The sequence below is a fragment of the Triturus cristatus genome, chromosome 3_2, assembly GCF_964204655.1.
Source record: "Triturus cristatus chromosome 3_2, aTriCri1.1, whole genome shotgun sequence".
Classification (NCBI taxonomy): domain Eukaryota; kingdom Metazoa; phylum Chordata; class Amphibia; order Caudata; family Salamandridae; genus Triturus; species Triturus cristatus.
This window is the reverse complement of record NC_140584.1, coordinates 1,205,769,382-1,205,786,863: the sequence shown is the minus strand read 5'-3', so window position 1 is coordinate 1,205,786,863 and position 17,482 is coordinate 1,205,769,382. Positions and strand designations below refer to the sequence as shown.

General features: G+C 55.0%; 1 protein-coding gene across 1 annotated transcript in view; it reads right to left on the bottom strand.

Moving 5' to 3' along the window:
• Positions 1 to 10,434, bottom strand: part of TMEM198 (transmembrane protein 198) — a 328,796-nt gene extending 318,362 nt beyond the window's left edge. The window contains exon 1 of the mRNA XM_085650174.1: positions 7,521 to 10,434. The gene's annotated coding sequence lies outside the window, so the exon portion shown is untranslated. The remainder of the gene's footprint in view (positions 1 to 7,520) is intronic.
• Positions 10,435 to 17,482: the final 7,048 nt, after the last annotated feature.

Sequence of the window (17,482 nt, the reverse complement as noted above, 5' to 3'; positions counted from 1 at the left end):
TGACTGTGGACATCTTTGCATATGGAGGCCCCTAATCTAAGCTTGTCTGACGTGGTAACTCTTACGTTGCTTATAATATTAGTAGCTCAGAAGAATTTCCATTGAACTTAAGTAGCTCTTATTACAGAAAAGGTTGAAGATCCCAGGTCTAGGCACTATTTCACGGTGCATTCAGGGGAGCAGTGTGGAGGAAATGCAGAAACTAGGCGCTATGTCAGCAGCCCCCAGCAGTGAAGGAGGCGTGTCACCAACACTCCGGGTAGAATGCCAGGGTACAGAAGCACGGAGGGGGTATGGATGAACCTGGCACTTTGTCAGTGCACTCGGCAGACAGGGTGGAGGCTTTGCCCGATCGAGGCACTATGTAAGTGGACACCCCGGAGGCATGCATGGGGTAAGCCAGTTAGCCAGCACTGTACCCCTCGTTGGCACGGGGGGAGCCGGACAGTGGTTATGCGGAGTCTGGGCGCTATCCGGGGTGCACACAGAGCAGGCGATGATGAGACCCCTATAACCCCTTTAAGATGGCACCCAGGGAATTCGGGCGGGGGGAGGGAGGTACTCGGGCTCAAATGATAGGCGATCAGGGTGGAATGGAGGAGGGATGTCGCTGGCGGGGTGGGGTCCGTGGGGATAGCCGATAAACCCCCCACTACGAGCGACCCTAAAGATAGGCACTACCAAGGCACTGTGCAGAGAGGGTGGGGCCGGGTTTACTACAGTTCCTCCACGCCCTCCCCCCGCCTCCCTCCTTTCATCAGATGGTTGAATGTAAGGCTCGCGGCCTGCGGCGCACCTTCCCCTCACCCCACCCCCATGGACCCTCCACCCAGTAAAACACCCCCTCTCCCAACCGATGGACCCTCCACCCCGTCCAACGCCCCCCCCCAACACCCCCACCCCCCTTCCGATGGTCCCTCCACCCCACCGATGGCGCCCCACCCCCCTCGATGAACACTTCACCCCGTCAAATCTCCCTCCCCCCCCCCCCCCCACCAGTCTCTGTAGCACCCAGCAATGGCGGCGTAGAAGCGTTGGAGGGGCAGGGGGCGCATCGAGGCCACACGGTCCGATGGGGTGGAGGGAACGGAGAACATGGCGCAAGATGGGTGGAGGGCAGGTGCAGGTGGAGGGGAGAGAAGGATGAGGGCGCACATAGGGTGTCGTGGGCAGATGACAGATGCGCGCTGTGGGCTGGTGCGTCGCATACAGGGTGGCGTGGGCAGGGATGGGGGCGTGGCAGTGGGGTGGGGGCAGGTGTGGTTCGTGTGGTCGTTGATTTGGAAGGGCAGACAGGGTGGATGTGGCTGACGTGGCTAGATGGAGGCCCAGCTGTGGTGCAGACTTGTGAAGGGGGGGTGGGGAGGAGGGACCAGTGGGTGGGGGCGGAGAGAACAGATGGGGCCTGTGAAGGGGCAGATATGGAGTGAGTTAACGGATGAATGCATGGGAGGACTGAGGGGCAGATGAGGGCCGGTCGGTGGAGGGAACGCATTGTCCTGGTGTGAGACCGAGGCTGTAGTGCACACCCTCTGCTTGTGCCAGGCGCGGGCCTTGGGGTTGGCACCCTTTCTCTCAGTAGGCCTGGGACCCTCCAACTGTAGCCACCATCCCATGGACCCCGAGGTGACAGACCCTCTCCCCCCTCTGGACCCCCCTTCGCCGCTCGATCCCTTCTAGGGCTCCCCACACCCAGTAACCCCTTGAGCCCCAGAGTGAAGGCCAGTCAGTTGGCACGGTGCACACCTCTCCTCTGCCACCGAGGGGCGCCCTCTTGTCTGCCTCCCACAGACCTCCCCCAGCTGCAGGTGCACCGACGCCTGTCAGACAGCACACCCCTCCCCCTGAATGGACTATTCCCTGCTGCTGTACCGCGTGGTAGGCGCGGGCACACACTGGGCTATGGTCGGGAGGGGGCGGGTTGGGGAATCCTACAATGCAGTGCAGGGAGCGCTGGTACTGCGGAAGGGTCCACTCCGGCAGTGCTTTGGGGTACTGCCATCACTGGCAGCGCGGGGAGGCCTACTCAGCAGTGCTTTATGGTGCTAGAATCACAGGCAGTGCAGGAGGGGAGATGGAATCACTGGCACTGTGGCAGGGCATACACTGGCAGTGCTTAGGCAGTGCAATCACAGGCAGTGAGGAAGAGGCAACACTGGTAGTGATTAGATGTGCTAGATTCACTGGCAGTGCAGGAAGGGTGGCACTGGCCATCTGTAGGGGTGCTAGAATCACTGGCAGTGCGGGAGGGGTGGCACCGGCCATCTGTAGGGGTGCTAGAATCACTGGCAGTGCGGGAGGGGTGGCACCGGCCACCTGTAGGGGTGCTAGAATCACTGGCAGTGCGGGAGGGGTGGCACCGGCCATCTGTAGGGGTGCTAGAATCACTGGCAGTGCAGGAGGGGCGATGGAATCACTGGCACTGTGGCAGGGCATACACTGGCAGTGCTTAGGCAGTGCAATCACAGGCAGTGAGGAAGAGGCAACACTGGTAGTGATTAGATGTGCTAGATTCACTGGCAGTGCAGGAGGGGTGGCACTGGCCATCTGTAGGGGTGCTAAAATCACTGGCAGTGCAGGAGTGGTGGCACTGGCCATCTGTAGGGATACTAGAATCACTGGCAGTGCAGGAGGGGTGGCACCGGCCATATGTAGGGGTGCTAGAATCACTGGCAGTGCAGGACGGGTGGCACTAACGGTCCTTAGGGATGCAGGAATCAAAGGCAGTGCTGGAGGGTCTGCATTGGCCGTGAGTAGGGGTGCTGGAATAACTGGCAGTGAAGGAGTGCCAGCACTGGCAGTGCTACGGGGTGATGGCATCACGGGCAGTGAAGGAGGGGCAGCACTGGCAGTGCTACGGGGTGATGGTATCACGGGCAGTGAAGGAGGGGCAGCACTGACCGTCTGTAGGGGCGCTGGAATCACTGGCAGTGAAGGACTGGCAGCACTGGCAGTGCTGCGGGGGGATGGTATCACTGGCAGCGATGGAGTGGCAGCACTGGCAATACTCAGAGCTGCTGGAATCACTGACAGTGTGAAAGAGCCTACACTGGCAGTCTTTGGGGATCTGAGAATCAAAGGCCGGGAGGGTCTTCACTGGCAGTGCTAAGGGGTGCTGGAATCATTGACAGTGAGGGAGTGACAGCACTGGCAGTGCTAAGGAGTGATGGAATCACTGGCAGTGCAGGAGGGTCTTCACTGGCAGTGCTAAGGGGTGATGAAATTACTGGCAGTGAGGGGGTGGCAGCACTGGCAGTGCTAAGGGGTGATGGAATCACTGGCAGTGAGGGGATGACAGCACTGGCAGTGCTAAGGGGTGATGGAATCACTGACAGTGAGGGGGTGACAGCACTGGCAGAGCTAAGGGGTGCTGGAATCACTGACAGTGAGGGAGTGACAGCACTGGCAGAGCTAAGGGGTGCTGGAATCACTGACAGTGAGGGAGTGGCAGCACTGGCAGTGCTAAGGGGTAATGGAATCACTGGCAGTGCAGGAGGGTCTTCACTGGCAGTGCTAAGGGGTGATGAAATTACTGGCAGTGAGGGGGTGGCAGCACTGGCAGTGCTAAGGAGTGATGGAATCACTGCCATTGAGGGGGTGACAGCACTGGCAGTGCTAAGGGGTGATGGAATCACTGGCAGTGAGGGGGTGACAGCACTGGCAGAGCTAAGGGGTGCTGGAATCACTGACAGTGAGGGAGTGACAGCACTGGCAGAGCTAAGGGGTGCTGGAATCACTGACAGTGTGAAAGAGCCTACACTGGCAGTCTTTGGGGATCTGAGAAGCAAAGGCCGGGAGGGTCTTCACTGGCAGTGCTAAGGGGAGCTGGAATCACTGACAGTGAGGGAGTGGCAGCACTGGCAGTGCTAAGGGGTGATGGAATCACTGACAGTGCAGGAGGGTCTTCACTGGCAGTGCTAAGGGTTGATGGAATCACCAGCAGTGAGTGAGTGGCTGCACTGGCAGTGCTAAGGGGAGCTGAAATCACTGGCAGTGAGGGAGTGGCAGCACTATCTGTCTGTAGGGGTGCTGGAATCACTGGCAGTGAGTGAGTGGCAGCACTGGCAATGCTCAGAGGTGCTGGAATCACTGACAGTGTGAAAGAGCTTACACTGGCAGTCTTTATGGATCCGAGCAGCAAAGGCAGTGCTGGAGGGTCTGCATTGGCCGTGAGTAGGGGTGCTGGAATAACTGGCAGTGAAGGAGTGCCAGCACTGGCAGTGCTACGGGGTGATGGTATCACAGGCAGTGAAGGAGTGCCAGCACTGGCAGTGCTACGGGGTGATGGTATCACGGGCAGTGAAGGAGGGGCAGCACCGACCGTCTGTAGGGGCGCTGGAATCACTGGCAGTGAAGGACTGGCAGCACTGGCAGTGCTGCGGGGGGATGGTATCACTGGCAGCGATGGAGTGGCAGCACTGGCAATACTCAGAGCTGCTGGAATCACTGACAGTGTGAAAGAGCCTACACTGGCAGTCTTTGGGGATCTGAGAATCAAAGGCCGGGAGGGTCTTCACTGGCAGTGCTAAGGGGTGCTGGAATCATTGACAGTGAGGGAGTGACAGCACTGGCACTACTAAGGGGTAATGGAATCACTGGCAGTGCAGGAGGGTCTTCACTGGCAGTGCTAAGGGGTGATGAAATTACTGGCAGTGAGGGAGTGGCAGCACTGGCAGTGCTAAGGAGTGATGGAATCACTGGCAGTGAGGGGGTGACAGCACTGGCAGTGCTAAGGGGTGCTGGAATCACTGACAGTGAGGGAGTGACAGCACTGGCAGAGCTAAGGGGTGCTGGAATCACTGACAGCGAGGGAGTGGCAGCACTGGCAGTGCTAAGGGGTAATGGAATCACTGGCAGTGCAGGAGGGTCTTCACTGGCAGTGCTAAGGGGTGATGAAATTACTGGCAGTGAGGGGGTGGCAGCACTGGCAGTGCTAAGGAGTGATGGAATCACTGCCATTGAGGGGGTGACAGCACTGGCAGTGCTAAGGGGTGATGGAATCACTGGCAGTGAGGGGGTGACAGCACTGGCAGAGCTAAGGGGTGCTGGAATCACTGACAGTGAGGGAGTGACAGCACTGGCAGAGCTAAGGGGTGCTGGAATCACTGACAGTGAGGGAGTGGCAGCACTGGCAGTGCTAAGGGGTGATGGAATCACTGACAGTGCAGGAGGGTCTTCACTGGCAGTGCTAAGGGTTGATGGAATCACCAGCAGTGAGTGAGTGGCTGCACTGGCAGTGCTAAGGGGAGCTGAAATCACTGGCAGTGAGGGAGTGGCAGCACTATCTGTCTGTAGGGGTGCTGGAATCACTGGCAGTGAGTGAGTGGCAGCACTGGCAATGCTCAGAGGTGCTGGAATCACTGACAGTGTGAAAGAGCTTACACTGGCAGTCTTTATGGATCCGAGCAGCAAAGGCAGTGCAGGAGGGTCTTCACTGGCAGTGTGTTGGGGTGCTGAAATCAATGGTAGTGCTGGAGGGCTTAAACTGGCAGTGTGAGAGGACCTATACTGTCAGGAGAGCCTATACTTGCAGTGAGTGAATGGTTTTAAACTGGCAGTGCTTGGGTCCTGCTTTGCCGGTGATTGAAGTGATGTGGCAGAACTGTCACTGGCACTGACTGAAGAACCTGACGCTGGCAGTACTATGGTCCTGCTCTGACAATGGTTGAGGGGTCCCTTTATACCAGAGTCCTACACTGGCAGTGATTGAGGAGTCCTTCTATACTGGAGTCCTACACTGGCAGTGGTTGAAGGGTACTTCTATACTGGAGTCCTACACTGGCAGTGGTTGAAGGGTCCTTCTATATTGGAGTCCTACACTGGCAGTGGGTGAAGGGTCCTTCTATGCCCGAGTCCTATGCTGGCAGTGGGTGTAGGGTCCTTCTATGCCCGAGTCCTACACTGGCAGTGGGTGAAGGGTCCTTCTATGCCTGAGTCCTCCACTGGCAGTGGTTGAGGAGTCCTATACTGGAGTCCTACACTGGCAGCGGGTGAAGGGTTCTTCTATGCCCGAGTCCTACATTGGCAGTGGTTGAAGGGTCCTTCTTTACTGAAGTCCTACACTAGCAGTGGTTGAAGTGTCCCTCTATACTGGAGTCCTACAGTGGCAGTGGGTGAAGGGTCCTTCTATACTGGAGTCCTACACTGGCAGTGGTTGAAGGGTCCTTCTATACTGGAGTCCTACACTGGCAGTGGTTGAAGGGTCCTTCTCTACTGGAGTCCTGCACTGGCAGTGGTTGAGGAGTCATTCTATACTGGAGTCCTACACTGGCAGTCGTTGAAGGGTCCTTCTCTACTGGAGTCCTGCACTGGCAGTGGTTGAGGAGTCCTTTTATACCGGAGCCCTACACTGGCAGTAGGTGAAGTGTCCTTCTCTACTGGAGTCCTGCACTGGCAGTGGTTGAGGAGTCATTCTATACTGGAGTCCTACACTGGCAGTGGGTGAAGGGTCCTTCTATACTGGAGTCCTACACTGGTAGTGGTTGAAGGGTCCTTCTATACTGGAGTCCTACACTGGCAGTGGTTGAAGGGTCCTTCTCTACTGGAGTCCTGCACTGGCAGTGGTTGAGGAGTCATTCTATACTGGAGTCCTACACTGGCAGTGGTTGAAGGGTCCTTCTCTACTGGAGTCCTGCACTGGCAGTGGTTGAGGAGTCCTTCTATACCGGAGCCCTACACTGGCAGTGGGTGAAGTGTCCTTCTATACTGGAGTCCTGCACTGGCAGTGGTTGAGGAGTCATTCTATACTGGAGTCCTACACTGGCAGTGGGTGAAGGGTCCTTCTATACTGGAGTCCTACAGTGGTAGTGGTTGAAGGGTCCTTCTCTACTGGAGTCCTGCACTGGCAGTGGTTGAGGAGTCATTCTATACTGGAGTTCTGCACTGACAGTGGTTGAGGAGTCATTTTATACTGGAGTCCTACACTGGCAGTGGGTGACGGGTCCTTCTATACTGGATTCCTGCACTGGCAGTGGGTGACGGGTCCTTCTATACTGGAGTCCTGCACTGGCAGTGGGTGAAGGGTCCTTCTATACTGGAGTCCTGCACTGGCAGTGGTTGGAATTGCAGTGTCTGTGACCATACAGTGGAAACACGCTCAGGATTGCAGTGCTTTGACCGACCAGTGCTCTGCTCTCACACTTCTATTGCTGGTTGGTCTACTCTGGCAGTGCTGGGGCCCTACATGGGCAGCGGTGAGATCCCTACACTGCCCGTACTGGAATCCCTTCCTTCTGCCAGTGTAGAGACCCTGTGCCAGTGTTGGGCACTACTCACGGACAGGGCGTGTGGCCGCACTGTCAGTGCAGGAGCGTTACTCTGCCAGTGATGGGTCTCTGCACTGGCAGTGTTAGCATTAGCAGCCCTTGGGTTGTCTACACTGGCAGTTTCGGAGTTCTACAGTGAATGCCAGGCACTGCATCGGTTAGTGCTGGTTTTACACAGGCCGCGCTGGCCACATTCGACAGTGCCTTGTCCTGCGCTGGCAGTGCTGGAGAAATAAACAGCGTGAACCAGCTTACCTCGGTAGTTGCTTTTGCAGCGCTGGACAGCTCCCTTCGCAGTGCCACGGATTCCAATGCTGTCGAGCTGCAGCGAGCTCCCGGCAGTGCTGGACAGCTCCCTTCGCAGTGCCACGGATTCCAATGCTGTCGAGCTGCAGCGAGCTCCCGGCAGTGCTGGACAGCTCCCTTCGCTGTGCCACGGATTCCAAAGCTGTCGAGCTGTAGCGAGCTCCCGGCAGTGCTGGACAGCTCCCTTCGCAGTGCCACGGATTCCAATGCTGTCGAGCTGCAGCGAGCTCCCGGCAGTGCTGGACAGCTCCTTTCTCAGTGCCACGGATTCCAATGCTGTCGAGCTGCAGCGAGCTCCCGGCAGTGCTGGACAGCTCCTTTCTCAGTGTCACGGATTCCAATGCTGTCGAGCTGCAGCGAGCTCCCGGCAGTGCTGGACAGCTCCTTTCTCAGTGCCACGGATTCCAATGCTGTCGAGCTGCAGCGAGCTCCCGGCAGTGCTGGACAGCTCCTTTCTCAGTGTCACGGATTCCAATGCTGTCGAGCTGCAGCGAGCTCCCGGCAGTGCTGGACAGCTCCCTTCGCAGTGTCACGGATTCCAATGCTGTCGAGCTGCAGCGAGCTCCCGGCAGTGCTGTACAGCTCCCTTCGCTGTGCCACGGATTCCAAAGCTGTCGAGCTGTAGCGAGCTCCCGGCAGTGCTGTACAGCTCCCTTCGCAGTGCCACGGATGTCAATGTCGTCCTGCTGCAGCGAGCTCCCGTGCAGTCCTCCGGTGACCTCCCAGCCGTGCTGACCAGAGCTCGCTGTGGCAGCGCTGGATGCTCCCCTCGCAGTGTCGGACAGCTCCCTCCAGTGTTACAGAGCTCAGTCTGGTAGTGCTCCTTTCTGTGTTCCACAGCTCACCATGGCAGTGCTAGACAGCTCCCTTTATGTTACACTGTGGCTGTGTTTCGCTGCACAGCTCCTTTTTACAGCTCCCTTTGTGTTTCACTGTGGCAGTGCTGCAAGCGTCCTTGTGTGCTCCACACTGGCAGTGCTGAACAGCTCCGTTCGTGTTGCAGCCACAGTTATAGTTCCTCACAGACCCCCCGGCGGTGTCCGCCTCGTCCCCCCAGCAGCGGCCGGCGCATCCCGGAAGAAGTGCTGGCCCCGCGGCCTAGGCTGCTCAGAATCTCTTCACAGCGCTGCAGAGGCCCCCCTCCCGGGGTGCTGGATTACTACGCCACTGGCAGTGCTGCACACGCCGGCTGGTGGCGCTGGACGCCTCCCCATGGCAGTGTGGCACAGCTCTCCCTTGCTGTGCTGCACTCTTTCCCATGGCAGTGCCGGCTGGTAGTCCCCAGTGCTACTGGCGTCTCCTTGGCATTGCTGGACGACAGTTCCTGCAGTGTTGGGGTCCTCCCTCTGGCTGCGCTGGAAGGACGACCCTAGAGGTCCCACAGAAGCCCTGGTGGCAGTGCTGGAGAAATCCCCCGAGCAGTGCAGGGCAATGCTCGGCTGCCATGCTACAAACCTTCCCTCAGTGCTGGTCGGCTACACTGTCAGTGCTGGAGCGCTCCTCCGTGCAGTGCAGGGCCGTGCACAGCTTCCATGCTACAAACCTTCCCTCAGTGCTGGTCGGCCACACTGTCAGTGCTGGAGCGCTCCCCCGTGCAGTGCAGGGCCGTGCACAGCTGCCATGCTAGAGATCTTCCCTCGGGGCTGATCGGCTACACTCCCAGTGCTGGAGAACTACCCCGTGCAGTGCAGGGCCGTGCACAGCTGCCATGCTAGAGATCTTCCCTCGGGGCTGATCGGCTACACTCCCAGTGCTGGAGAACTACCCCGTGCAGTGCAGCGCCGTAAACATCTGCCATGCTACAAACCTTCCCTCTGTGCTGGTCGGCTACACTGCCAGTGCTGGAGAGCTCCCGTGCAGGGCACTGCTGGCTCCGACCCCTGACACTGCTCACCCCCGTCTTCTACACCCATCCCAGCAGAACGAGGCAGTGCTGGGGTCTCAGACGTGCTACCACAGGCAGCGCTGGGGTCCCTGAGACGCGCTACTTCCAGTGCTAGAAGGATCCGCTGCCAGTGCTGGTGAGGTGGCACTGGCCGCCTGTGAGATATCTTGGTAGTACTGGCGGGATGCGCCAGACAGTACTGGTTAGTTGCTCCTGGCAGTACTGGTGAGACCTTCCTGGCAGTACTGGTGAGCTGCTCCAGACAGTGCCCGTCCGTTGCTCCTTGCAGTACTGGCGAGGCCACTGACAGTAGTGGTGAGATCCCCTGTCAGTACTAGTGAGACCCCCCTGTCAGTACTGGTGAGATCCCCCTGGCAGTACCGGACAGCTGCTGCAGACAGTACGGGTGAGATCCCCCTGGCAGTACCGGACAGCTGCTGCAGACAGTACGGGCGAGATCCCCCTGGCAGTACTGGAGAGCTGCTGCAGACAGTACGGGTGAGATCCCCCTGGCAGTAGTGGTGAGATCTTCCTGGCAGTACTGGTGAGATCCCCCTAGCAGTAGTGGTGAGATCTTCCTGGCCGTACTGGTGATATCTTCTTAGGAGTACGGGTGAGATCTTCCTAGCAGTAGTGGTGAGATCTTCCTGTCAGTACTGGTGAGATCTTCCTGGCAGTACTGGTGAGATCTTCCTGGGAGTACGGGTGAGATCTTCCTGGCAGTACTGGTGAGATCTTCCTGGCAGTACTGGTGAGATCAGCCTGGGAGTACGGGTGAGATCTTCCTAGCAGTACTGGTGAGATCTTCCTGGCAGTACTGGAGATCTGCTGCAGATATTACTGGTGGGATCTTCCTGGCAGTAGGGGTGAGATCTTCCAGGCAGTACGGGTGAGATCTTCCGGGCAGTACTGGTGAGATATCCCTGGCACGGTACCCTCTCAGAAGCGGTCAATGGCTGCCTCGCTCATCGCACAGACGTTGTTTTCCCTGGGAGAGGGGGAGGAAGACGAGGGCGATGAAGAGGAGGAGGGGTGAAGCTGAGGGGGAACAAAGGCAGCCAATGGCTGTGCTGCTCGGTCGCAGCACGTCACGGGTTCGTCACATGCAGTGGGCGGGGGCAGAGAGAGGCAGTGCCCAGCGCTTGTACCCTGGAGCCACGCCATGTGTGACACAACACAAAACAAGACAAAATAAAACAGCACACACAAGAAAACACGACACGAAGCAATGTAAAACTATGCGATGCAATGCAGCACGGAACAGAAAACATCACAACGCAACACACAAACATTACACGACAATACAATACAGCATGAAGCAGTATAAAACGAAATAATACAATCCAACACGAAAAAATACAAAACATTACAACGCAATACAGAAAGATTACACAACAATAAAATAAAACACCAAAACAATAAAAAATAAACGCCATACAAAACAGCACAATACAATAAAATACACCTTGAAGCAATACCAAAAGACAAATTACAACACAATGTAAATGGTTTAAAATCACGTAATCTCCCCGTGCCTGAATATGTAATGTAAATATGGTGCTCATGTACAGCGCCCCAATACCTTCGGGTCGAGTTCACGCTATATAAAAGATGCAAAAAAAAAAAACGCTTGGAAAAACAATATAACACAATGCAAATCTAGGGAACACAGTATAACAATAAAAAGCTAAGGTAACACAACTTATCACAATATAAAGCTAAGAAACGCAATGTAACAGAATAAAATGGAATGCTACCAAACAAAATATGCTACTATTTAATACAACAGATGATGGACGGAACGCTGACCAAATCAAACATTCACCCCCAGTCACAGATCTGGGTTAATCCATCGTTTTTTTGCTCATCAGCCATTCCAGTTCAGACCCAGCCGTATGCAAATCAGTCTTGACCCTGCTCCAGCCTGAACAGCCAGGTCAGGTCCACCCTGGACCAAAAGCGAGCACCCTAGGACCGGTTTTGGGGTATCACCCCTCATCAGCCAGGCTAGCTTGAATCTGGTGGCAAAGTGAGCACAGGACCCACGTCTGGGCATACACGGCACACTTAGGGAGAGAAATGTAAAAAGAGCAGATGATGGACGGAATGCAGAGGAAATCAAACATTCACGCCCGTGAAAAATCTGGATTAAATTCATTGTTTTTAAAGCATTGTTTTTTGCTCGCCACGCCATTCCAGTTTGGACCCAGCCATATGCAAGCCTTGGGGAGCAGGGTCAAGAAGGATTTGCATATGGCTGGGTCCAAACTGGAATGGCATGGTGAGCAAAAAAACACACTGCATTTAGGCCTAGGTCTCTGAACTGGGGGGTGAATGTATGACATTGTTCTGCATTCTGTCCATCAATTGTTCTTTTTGCATTTGTCACCTCGAGTGGGACAGGTATTCCCAGACATGGGTACCGTGCTCTCCATGCCACTGCAGTCAAGCCAGCCTGGCTGATGAGGGGTGATACCCTGAAACCAGTCCCAGGATGCCTGTTTCTAGTCCAGGGCAGACCCGGCTTGGCAGTTCGGGCTGGACTGTTCCCATGAGGCACAGGGGCAAGACTGATTTGCATATGGCTGGGCTCAAACTGGAATGGCATGGTGAGCAAAAAAAAGATGGATTTAGTCCCAGATCTCTGTACTGGGGTGAATGTTTGACATTGTTCTGCATTTTGTTCTTTTTGCAACTATATAATACATAACAGAGAGTGCACACTACAGAACACTAAAAACAACACAACACAACTCTGTGAAGCTCCTAGGCCACTTTAGGAAAATTGAGAAAGTAATTTAGGGTTAAAATAGGATTAAAGTTGGAATAGTTCCGTACACAGGATAGAGTTTCATAGTAGCCCTTCCATTTTTTACTGCTCGTCTGTTCTGCGTGGGCAGTCATACAACTCACAAGTGCCCACAGAAGACTCCCCCCTCCTGGAGCACAGCAGGGCTTCCAGCTCCTGGTGGCCTCTTGCATTCTGTCAGGCCAGAAGGGCTGGATGAGAGCCAGTTGCCTTGTGTAGGAATGCACAGCTCACAGCTTTCAAACTTCACAGAGCTCTCATGGAGGGTGCTGCTGGCGTGCATCCTCGGGGCAGAGAGAGGGTCTCCTGGTACTTCTGAATCTGCCTCGGCCAGTAGGCCATCTTTGGTGCTGACCCCAGAGTCGGCCCCTTTCACTGAAGCCTTTTCTTTCAGTACCCGCTCACGGTGAGTGGAAGTGTAATTCGGAACTCACTTCCAAATTCCAGAAAATAAATTGCGCAACCAGTTACAACTGGCAAGCTGGTATGCTTCACAAGAAGAGTTCTCTGTGGTGTCCTTTTTGTCCATGGGGGCCACCATGACCTCGCCTGGCTCCGTTCCTCTTTTAGAGTATACAGTAATTGGCAGGTGTGGTCACAACCCTCGCCCACAGTTCCAGCAGTCTCTAGTCGGCTCCTAAGGCCTGCACCAAATATGTTCCCGATCTGGCTGTCTCACCAACGTGTCTCAGTACCTCCATCATCATCTGACGTGAGACAGCGCGGTAGACCAGACTCCATTTGGACCATTGAGAACAAGCACTACAGGCGCCCCGGCTTCACATTTTGAGCACCATGAGGCTGATATCACGGCAGAAGTGATGCAATAAATAAAAGAAGCTCAAGGACAAAAATCGGCCAATCAGTTATTCTTCTTCAATACTTATTTAAAGACACTTCTTCCGCATGTTCATAAGTCCTAACAGTAATTGTTGAATATAAATAACTCTTAACATTAATTGTTGAACATTTATGAATCTGTTGAATACATATGCAGTTTCTTTTAACACGTTTCGGAAATACACGGTCCCTTCATCAGGAGTTCCATTGAAGTCTTATTCTAGCAAACATTGTTCACAAATCGTCCAGTGTTCTAAGGTTGTTTTTAGGTTGAGCCTAGCGGCAGCGCCCATGCGCTTATCACTCTGCGAGACTGCTGTAGTAGAGTGTAGGAAAGTAGGATCTGCTTCTTATGGTTACCCCCACTTTTTAGGTCTCGCCTGACCCAGCGCATGCGCTGGTCTGGCGAGACTTATTGAGAGGGCTCCAAAATGTGCTACCAGGCCAACCTAGAGCTACAGTGCATGTGCGCGTGCGCGCGTGCCGTGCTTTACCGCGATTACATTCACTTTCGCGGCCGCTTTTATGTTTGATCGTGATCGCGATCACTTTCACTTTCACTTTCGCGGCCGCTTTGCATAGCCAATAGGTCTCGCTTTTGGGACCTTATAAGTATTTAGTTATGCAACTGTTGCATGGCTAAACACTTATAAGGTCCCAAAGGCGAGACCTATTGGCTATGCCAATGCTTGTTGCTAAATGTGATACTGTTTTTGACTAGTCTGACTGGAATCCTGCAAATCATGACCCACGTCTATCTGCTTTCTCCCTAAACTGTGATGTTATGTACTTGGGTATACTTCAGATTGGATACTGGGGTAGCCTTGTTAGTCCCTAGTATATGGTACCCATGTACCCAGGGCATAGTTATCCCAGAGGCCTCCCATGGGCTGAAGCCTGTATTATGCAACCCATGAGAGGCCAGGCAAAATGGAACTACAGGTCTGCCACTGCAGCCTGTGTAAGGAGGTGCATGCATCTAAACGTCACTGCACTTAAAAGCTATAAGTCACCCCTCTAGCAGGCCTTTATGATCCTGAGGGCAGGGTGCTTGGTGCTAAGTGAAAGGGTGCCACAGCATTGGCTGAACACCCCTGCATTCTCCCGGGTTGTCAGTGTATCAGCATTTATGACATATAGAGTGGCAAATGCGACAGCGTACTGACTAACTCTAAAACAGTTGAAAGTAACCCTATCGTGTTTGGAGCCAAACATTGTGGATTCATACCCCCACACCGGTAACAGGTGTGGGAGGAATAATAGCAGTCCTCAGAAGTGAGTTTCGTTGGGTCCCTGGTGTTCCCGATGCCAGCCTTCTAGTCCTGGGCAGTACGAAATGGTTGCTGCCGACCAGAGACACATTTCTGCCCTCCTGCTGCTGAGCCAAGCTCAAGCAGGGAAAGGCAGAACAATAGGCATCCAGTCACAGGGATGTGTGTCCACCTCCTAGAAAGGATTTAGTTTATTAGGGCTGGGTGGGTGCGCTTGCCAGCGACCGAAAAGTGTGCATGAGGAGCACATTTGGTGTCCCTGTGCATAGTCCAGTTCAAACCAGTCATGGGAGCCTTTGGCTCCTGCCCTGGCACAAAACTGGACACTGGACAGTGGGGAGTAACCTCCCCACTGTCCAGACCCTCCACTGGGAGAGTTCCCTGAATCTGTCCAACCCTCTCCCGTGGGTACAAAAGGGCTAACCTGGCTGTAGGACCTTAGATTCGGCGTGGACAAGATTCTGAACCAGAAACCAATGAACTTCGACTGTCTGGACACTCTGGACTCCGCTGGACTTTGTTTGGGACCAACTTTGTCTCCCACTTTGTCCAAAGCATTCTCTTTGAAGTGCAGGACCTGTGGTGCATCAAGAACAACCAAAGACACCTCCCTTGGATTGAAGGAGTCACTCCCCTGCAACCGCAGGTACCACATCACGATTGACAGGTCTGCTGCTCCTGAGCTCCTACAGACTACAAAGGCTCCAGCAACAGAGGAGGTTGGTTTCTACATTCCTTGAGGTCCGATCTGCCTTCTCACCGAGTTTGAGGTCAGAAACATTCGTGGGGGCTGCAATACCCATACCTATGTGCACCGCGTTCATTTGCAGTTGCATATACTTGTTAGCGTTTCCCGAGCAAGTGCATTGGGCTATGTGTAGCCTCAACCTCTGGCACCATTTCCTACCAAGAACTTTGGCCTCCTCGCACCAAGTGCTCCGTGGGCTGCTGTTTGGTGGAACTGCTCGAGGTCCATTCGCGACTCCTGTGCCTCCAGCCTGTGGGCCCACTTGAGGGTTAACGTTGCTTTTCTTGGGCTCCCCTGGTTGCTCCAGGCCTGCCTTGACTCCCCTTGCTTTGGTGAGTCTCCTGGACCTTGCTGGTCTGAACTGTAACCTTCTTTGACCTTCTGCATGGGTTTCCTTTTCCAAGGCTTGTTGGTGCTCCCGCTGGACACCGACCCCTCAGCACCCGACATCCTTTGTGGGACAAAGCCCTGTGTGCCTATAGAAAGCTGAAGATAGGGAGAAGAGCCAACACTCAACGTCTAATAGAGAAGTTTGGTCCCAAATACCTCAACGAGAGAGTATCCTTCCACGTACCCAAGAGAAGCCTTCACTCTGCCGACCTTGCCCTGACAGAGGTCCCCCGCATCCGCAGAAACAGAACGGGTGGGAGAGCTTTCTCCTACATCGCAGCCAAGACCGGGAACGATCTCCCCTTGAACATCAGATGCTCGCCAACCTTGCACACCTTCAGGAAGGACCTCAAGACATGGCTCTTCGACTGATCCGGAGCTGCCCCCGTGAGTAGCGCGCTTTATAAATCCCTGATTGATTGATTGATTGATGTTACTGTTAGATGATGTAAGGAAGACTCCTGGGTCAAATGAACAGGACAGAGTGGGTGGGGCAAGGAATGAAGACAGGTCAGGAGGTGACACCTTCTATGACTTAGACTCAAACCCTGGCCAGGAGGAACAAGATGGTTCCCACCTGGACAACTCAGATCTTCAGGGAGATGATGGAGAAGGCCACGATGGCCCCCACTTCACCCATTCTGGAGGAGTGCAGAGTTTACCAAGCCAATCTAGATCTCCCTCTGTGGAGAGTAATCACTCAGGGACCTCTGTATCTAGCAAGAGGGACCACACTTTTGACAGGAAATACCAATTTTTTGAATTTGAGAAAGCTAAGCCTAGGCTCAGACAAGAGCAATTGGCCCTTGATAATGAGTCCCTAGATGTCCAGCGAGCTAGAAAAAAGTTGGGAGGCTGAGTCCCTTGGTGGCAGCAACAGTGTCCCTAGAATTAAGGAACATTCCTTTGATAATAGGAACCTGAGCAAGATTATCCCTCCCGGGGGCGTGGCCAAACAACGGAATGAGATGGCCGCCTAAACTTCTAGCTTCATAGAAACTGGCTCCCCTACATTCATCCGCCACACTAATCCGATCCCTCAGGGAAGTTTCACATACCGGAGGGTGAACAGAGACGTGTCCAGCGACTCCCGAGCCCAAAGAACATCTGCAGCCGAGGTTACGGGTCCCGGTCGCCGACGGCCTGTGGCGGTGCCGGAGCTGGGGACTGATGTGCCGGCCCAGGCCGGAAAAGAGGTGGGGAGACACGGCCCACTTCACCTGCAGGTGCAGAGTTCTGGCGGAGACACTCAACCTTGGCACCACCAGTGCGGGTGGCTCCCACTCGACCCCCGAAGTGCAGCTCGGACCAACGGTGTCTCTGGGACAGCACCGCTGACGCTACGAGCGTACCCCAGCTGGTGCAGAGCCGTGCACGCGGAGCGGAGGCCATTGGTGCCTGTGACGGGACTGTGACCAGCTGCACATGATAGGAAGGAGGGTGAGGAGCAGGGGGTCCCGGTGCTGGGGCTGGGGATGGTGACAACCCGCCCTGCCCCCCTTCCTTCCCGGCCTGTCCTGCTCGCACCGAAGACACAGAGGCAGGAGAACTGTGATTGCCTCTCCCCCCCACTGCCAAGACAAAGGCGCCGATCAAAGTGCTATGAAGCTCGGGATCCCTGGGGGGTGCCACGGATCGCTAGTGGAGGTCTGGGGAATTGGGAGCGGCCTTGCTTGGGAACCACTGGGCGCTGGAGGTCGTGAGAGCTGACTGCGTTGCAGTGTGCGAACCTCTCACCGTACAGTGAATGATCGAACCTGCTGCCCAGGACTACTCACCACTTTGAAGGCCGTGTGCTTGTGGGGTAGGGAGTTGCTCCATCCACCTCCATTGCTCCTTTACATCGCTGCCCAGTGGGCTTGTGGCGGCTTGAGATAGAGGCACGATTTCGCGCCGAGCACACCACCACCGAGTCCAGGGTGAGGGAATGGGCGAATTGCGAGGCCCTGCATATACCAAGAAGCTACA